The sequence below is a fragment of the Zalophus californianus genome, chromosome 1, assembly GCF_009762305.2.
Source record: "Zalophus californianus isolate mZalCal1 chromosome 1, mZalCal1.pri.v2, whole genome shotgun sequence".
Classification (NCBI taxonomy): Eukaryota; Metazoa; Chordata; class Mammalia; order Carnivora; family Otariidae; genus Zalophus; species Zalophus californianus.
This window is the reverse complement of record NC_045595.1, coordinates 71,007,978-71,014,769: the sequence shown is the minus strand read 5'-3', so window position 1 is coordinate 71,014,769 and position 6,792 is coordinate 71,007,978.

Here is a 6,792-nt window from a genome sequence, read left to right as displayed (position 1 = left end):
CGAGGAGATGTGGCAATGGGCAAGCGGCGAGGACCACGAAGTGAGGCAGGCTGGTTGGATTGTATCTTGCAACTTGCCCTTTGAATATCACATTGCCACCTAAGCGGGGTCCAAGTCTGGAAGCCTAGGGCCAGGGCTGCGGTGAGGAAGAGCAGTGTCCACCAGGGGGTGCTCTTAGGCTAAAGAGGCCATCAGGCACCCAAGACCACAACAGATCACACTTAGCCTCGGGTTCTCTTAGAAGGACATAGGGGCAGGGCATTCAGCAGGACAGTGTTGAGCACTTTCTTCTGCAGGAGGAGTCCTCACACCATCCCAGGGCCCATTCTCGCCCTGTTCTGGGAGTTGCTGCTCGAGGATGACGAGGTAAGACCCCTGTCCGTAGTTGGGGCCACCGGCTTAGAAGCCCCATAGGAACCCTTGTCTTCCAGTGGGGCCCAGGGCCCCTCCAGGACATTGCACTCAGCGGAGCCTACAGCTCTGGTACCCAACCAGACATTAAGTTCACGCGTAGCCCTTCCCACAGCTCATCCAAGGTTAGTTGTCCTGTCAGTTTTGCTGAATGGCACCCCTGACATTCTGCCGTTGTCTGGCTTCTATGGAAACAGATCTAGAATGTTAACCCAAGATCAGATTTGCCCTTGGAGAAGGGACCCTGCTCCAAGTCTGACTCCTGGGAAGGAGAGCAGGAAAGGGGGTCCAGGAGGGAGAGCCTCAGGCTGTAGCTCCAAGTGGTCTGTTAGATGAGTAGCTGGTCCTCCCTGGCTAAGGGCAGCTGGGGGAGAATGACTTCGGTGCCTGTCGGTGGTGGATTCAGAGCAGGAGATCTGAGTGGCACGTTTTCATGATCACCGGGTACCTCTATGACCTTCCTTTTACCCAGAACATCTTTGTCCCTAACTGTATCCTCCATCGGCCAACTTCTCGGACTACCACATTGATGCACACATAAAGATTCAGTTGAGCTGAAAGTCTCTGACTGAGGGGCGAGAGTAAAACTACTTGGAAACCACTTGGTGGTTTCTGCTAAGGCTGAACACATAGCGACCCTGTCTCAGCAATTCCACTGCTAAATATAGACCCAAGAGAAAGGAGTGCTAATGGTATCAAAAAGACATGTATAAAATACAGCTCTAGATGGCCAGAAACTAAACAACCCAAATTTCCACCAACAAGTGTATTCATGCAAAGGACACAATTTTTTTAAAAAGATTGTATTTATTTAGAGAGCATGAATGGGGGGAGGGAGAAAGAATCCCAAGCAGACTCCATGCTGAGCACGGAGCCCGACTCAGGGCTGTCTCACGACCCTGAGATCACGACCTGAGCCGAAATCAGGAGTTGGATGCTTAACCGGCTGAGCCATCCAGGTGCCCCAGGACACAACAATTTTTTAAAAAAGAATGAAATATGGGTACATAACAACAGTGTCAGTCTCAGAGTGTTGAGTATATGCTGAGTGACAGAGTACGTACTGTATGATTCCATTTCCGTGAAGTGCTAGAACAAGAAAACCAATCTATGGTGGGAGAAGTCAGAATGGCTCCTGGGAAGGGTGGAGCCTGGGCGGGACACGAGGGAATCGGGAGGTTGGGAATGTCTTGATCTGGCTGGTGGTTGCACAGCAACCGTTTGAGATCAGGGCACTTGATATACTTCACTCTATACTTCAATTAAACAAACTAAAGCTCGGCTCAAGGGGCAACTCTTCTGGAAAACAGTGTGTGCCTCCTCCAGCTCCCTGGTCATGAGGCCCGCCGTGTCCCCCCAAACCCCAGCTCTGCCGCCCTGTCGTGTTCTGGAAGGTACTCTGCTCCCGCAAGGGGTCACCCACCAGCTAGAGGCCCAGGGTGGGTGTTTATGTGTGTGGATCATGATGCCGAGGCGCTCCGTGAATGGTTCATGTGTTCCACGAAACTGGATTTCTGCCTGTGTCCAAATTGCTTTTTGCAGATTTGTAATCCTGTGAAACTTTGTCCTGGTTCTTTTTGTTTGTTTTCTTCCTCTTAACATTATAATAGGAACGCTTTACCGTGTCACTGAAAGTTATTCTTTGAAAACAAGATTCTGGTTGACTGTAGAGCATTCCACTGCATGGACTCACAGAGAAATTGATACCCTTTCCCCAGATCACAGCGTTTGTTAAGGGGCAGGAGGCTGGATCCGCATGCCCAGCAGCCCAGCCCAGGCCCTTTGACAGCACTGCGTGTTTCTTCTCTTGCTGCTGCTTTTTGTTGTCATCATGTTTCTTTTATTGATGTTTAGTTCATTTCTCGTGAAGTGCACCATCTTCAGTGTAGATTCCGTGGGTTTCACTCATATATACTTCTTTGTACCCCACATCCCTGCAAGGTGTAGATTATTTCCATCATCCCCGTATTTGCAGTTTTTTAAGCTTTGGAAATTTAGCAGGCAAGAATTGTTTTTTTGTTATCATAGGGGAGTTATAAGAGCTGCTTTTAACATTAAGGGTATTCACATTTGTTGATACTGTTTGTTTTAAATTTGCGTCCTAATACAGCCCCATCAAAGAATCGGGGCGGGGCCGGGAGATGAGGGCAGGAGAGCCTGGGAGCGGGGATCTGGGGTGCCCGGAGTCGGGGGGGGGGGGGGGGGGCTCCTCCGACAGAAGCCCATCCCAATAGCAAGTGGCTCCCTCTGTGCCCCATGAGTCAGTTCTGAGGTCACCTCACTGGCCGTAGGTGGGGTGGCAGCAGGCTCGTGGGAGGCCTGGAAATGGAGCACACATGGACCCCCCCCCCCCAGCCCAAAGCAAACCCCTCAGAGCTGTTCTTCAGCCCCTGACTGTGTAGCCTCTGTCCGCCCCGCTCGGCCGTCCCCATGTGGTCAGGCCCTCCAGGTGCCAGGCGCTGCACAATAGCATGTACCCCAGAGCTGATGGAGGGCCCCTTCTTCTGGGTCCCCACCCTCCAGCACAGAAGGGCAGTGTCAGGTCTGCAAATAGTCCTCCTCAGACATGGGGGAAGGTAGGAGGGAGGAAGTGGCATGCCACTATTCCTCTCTGCAGGGGTCTGGCCCCGTGCTCTCCCAGCCCAGTCAGTGTTGAAGATGGTGACAGCCTGGCCAGGTCCCCCTGGTCAGTGCCAGAGGTAGAGCCCAGGGCTGCATCCACATGCGGAAGGGGACTGTTGGGGTTTCCCTTCAGGAGTCATGCTGGCTCTGCGACCCCAGGGCCCTTACAAAAAGGAGTTTCATTTCTCAGAGAAAACCTCACGAAGCCACACAGCTAATTTAGAATTTGAGACGATTCTGTTCTGTTTGGGGAATAAAAAACACAAAAAGATACAGTTGCTTTCTGGGAGCTTGCATCTAGGGAAATACTCCATTACTCTCTTTTGGAATATTGTACTATCAGACTTCCCAGGTTCAGGTAGGTCAGCCTTTTTCTAGGATTGCTAGGGTTTAGCAAACAAAATACAAAACACTCAAAACTGAATTTCATGTAACACGTATTTGGCAATCTCATGCCATATTTGGCAACAACACCTTTTTCCAACTAACGGAAAATGTGAGGCAGGGTTTGTTGTATAACCACGAGGTTAATAATCCCCCCATACTCCCATTTTCCAAGTGGAAATGCAGAGGTGCTGGTGGGAGGAACACCTCACTCCTGCCTCAGCTACAATAAGAAATAAGAATGATACCAAATGCCTGAAAAGATGCAGGGAAACTGGATCTCTCGTATGCATTGCTGAGAAGAATGTAAAAGAGTAGCCTGGGAATTGTTTGGCAGTTTCTTAAGAAATTAAACATATTACCATGAAATTGCACTCCTGGGCATTTGCCCCAGAAAAAAAAATATATTCTGTTCACACAAAAACAAGTACGAGAATGTTCAGAGCGGCTTTAATTGTATTAGCCGAAAACGAGAAATGACCCAGATGTCCTTCAGGGGGTGACTTGTAAACAAACTGCGGTCTCTCTGTACCATGGGATGCTAACTAATAAAAAGGAACAGTAATAAAAAAGGAACAGACTATTGGTAAAAAGAACCATTTCGCTGGAGCTCAGAGGCTTTATGCTCAGTGAAGAAAGCCACTGTCAAAAGTTTACATGCTGTGCTATTCCATTTAGATACCATTCTCAAATGACAAAAAAATGTGGAGATGGAGACCAGATGTGCGGCTGCCGGGGATGAGGGTGGGAGAGAGTGAAGGGGTGGGTGTGGCAGGAGAGGGAGCAGGAGGGGGAATCTTTGCGGTGCTGGGGCAGTTCTGTATCTTGATTGCTGTGGTGGTTAATGAATCCACGGGTGCTAAAATAACACACAGTATGCCAGTGTCAAGTCCGTGGTTTTGGAACTGTACCGTAATTACGGAAGATGCAACCACTGGGGGAAACTGGATGAAGGGTACACAGGACCTCCAAGTACTGTCTTTGCAACTACTGTGAATACGGGGACGTTGCTCACCAACAGAACGCCAGGACACACGCTCTGATGGCCAGATGACGTGTCTCCAAACATCTGGGACACGTGGCCACCAAAGCATGCCACACACATGGATTGCTTCCAAATTCTATATTCTGCGTGGAAAATCTGAATGAGTGAATGAATGAAGGTAAGAAGGAAGGATGCTATAGCAGTGGGGGCAGGGGCTCTGGAGTTAAACGGGCCTGGGTTCAAATCCCAGCTCCAGCAGTTACCTGCACTGTGACCTTGGGCAAGTGACTCAACCTCTCTGTGCCTCCGTTTCCTGTTCTGTCAAATGGGAGCAGTAACGCCTACCTCCTGGAGTTATTCCGAAGGTTTGCGACGAGGAACACGGTACAGCTCTTGGCATGGTGTGGGCCATCGTCTGTATTCACTTCATGCCAGGTGACGCTCCCCAGGTTCAGGGGCAGACTCTGCCACCCCACCTGTGCGGCCTCGGGCAATGCGCTCCCTCCCCAGCCAAGGTTCTTTATCTCTAGAGTGAGGATAGTGCAGCTGGGATTGTAAGGCATTCATGAGATCACCTGTATAAAGCCCTTAGCGCCATGCCTGGTTTGTATTAAGTTATTACGGGTCTGGAATCCCATAACCAAACCCTGGAAGCCAGAAGTCATTCCGAATTCTGAATTCTTCAGATATAGAAAGGTAATATGGTACCTCTACCAGGGGTAATGCTACACTCTCAGCGGGGTCTGAGGTTACACCCAATCACCGAACACATTGGCATTTCGGCAGTGAAACGTTTGAATATTCGAGCTGAGTGGGACATGAGTTTTGGCACCGAAGGTAGGAAAAGGCTTTTGATTTTCAGAGCTTGGGGACTGTTGCAGTTGCATCTAGAGAGCTGTGAACCTCTGTTACTATCACCAGCCGCTCCCCTTTGGAAGCACCATCATTTTCTTCGCAGCAGCCCTTTTGGAATGAAGTATAAAGAAACAGGGTCAGGCCTGGGGTGAGGCGAGTCAGGCAGCATGGTGGCTGGCGCCGGTGCTGGTCTTACCAGACCCTGTGGCCGGCCGGTTTCTTAAGGACTGGCACGCAGGTGAGCAGCCCCTGCACCGCAGACCTCTCACAGCTCTTGCCCCGCCCCTGCCTCCCTAAGCCTCTTTGGGTTGATGGTAAGGTCCTGATTCACCAACCCCAGCTGTTTGCTTCATTGGGCACATCCTTCTCATTCCAGAGGCAATGGCTGGGGGAGGCAGAGGGCAAGCAGTGCACCCTGTGGCTGAGAGTGTTCTTTGAAAAGGATAGAAAGTGGCTGAAGTTTCAAGTTCATAGGAAAGACCCAGTTCAGAGACTGAGCCAATTTTCACGAGCAAAGAGCAATGGGCAGGGAGCCTGATGCATGTGACTGTGTGTGGCTGGGTCGAAGTGTGCAGATCCACACTCCAGGGAATCGGCCCTGCCTCATCATCAGCTCTGAATCCAGAGGGACTAGAGGAGGAAAAGCTGTCCGAGTGACCAAGGAGGGCAGTGGGAGCCCTTTCGTGGGGGTCCCGGACGCAAGACATGCTCAAGACAACTCCTGCCTGGGTTTGAATTCTGACCCCTCCGCCTACGGGCTGGATACCCTTGAACAAGTTACTTAACCCCTCTGTGCCTCATCTGTACAGTGGAGATGCTAATAATCACACGTACCCATCGGGGTGTGGTGAGAGTACATGCTTTGATCCATGCAAACCACTGTCACAGTGCCTGGCGCACAGTTGTCGCTCAGGAAGTGTCATTACGGCGGGTGCTCAATAAACCTATGTCATCTGCTGACCATGCAGTGGCCCGGGCCACATCTGAACCCAGAGCTCCTTCGTTCAAGTCCAGTCCTCTGAAAACCAAAGTAGACAGAATCTTAAGGGTACCTACATTTCAAAAGGCCTTCTGAGGCAGAAGGGAGGGAGGGCAGGGATACCTGTTGAGGAACAGCCCCATGAGAGGCCTGCGCCCCCTGCTGGAGCAACTTGGGGCTGAGGAGCAGCCCAGGAAGGGGGGGCGATCAACCTGGGAGTTCTGAGGACATACGAGGAGAGCTGGGCTTGCTGGAGACTGGTCTTTGCCGAGTGGGCTGAGCAGAGCGCTGGGCCCCGTCCTCCCGTGCCCTGGGTGGTCGACGTGCACTGGGCAAGCTGGATGGGGCCACACACTGTTGATGCGTCCACATTTCTGTGCTGAGCAGACCTGTTCACATCAGGACACACAAGAGCTTGCTGGAAGCTTGGGGGCTTGCTCACTGACAAGCTTCTGGCTTGGTGTCTCCAGGGGGAAACTTACACACACACACACACACACATCCACTCTACATAGGCATGTGGGATGCACAACTTTATAGTATCTGGAGCGGTTCA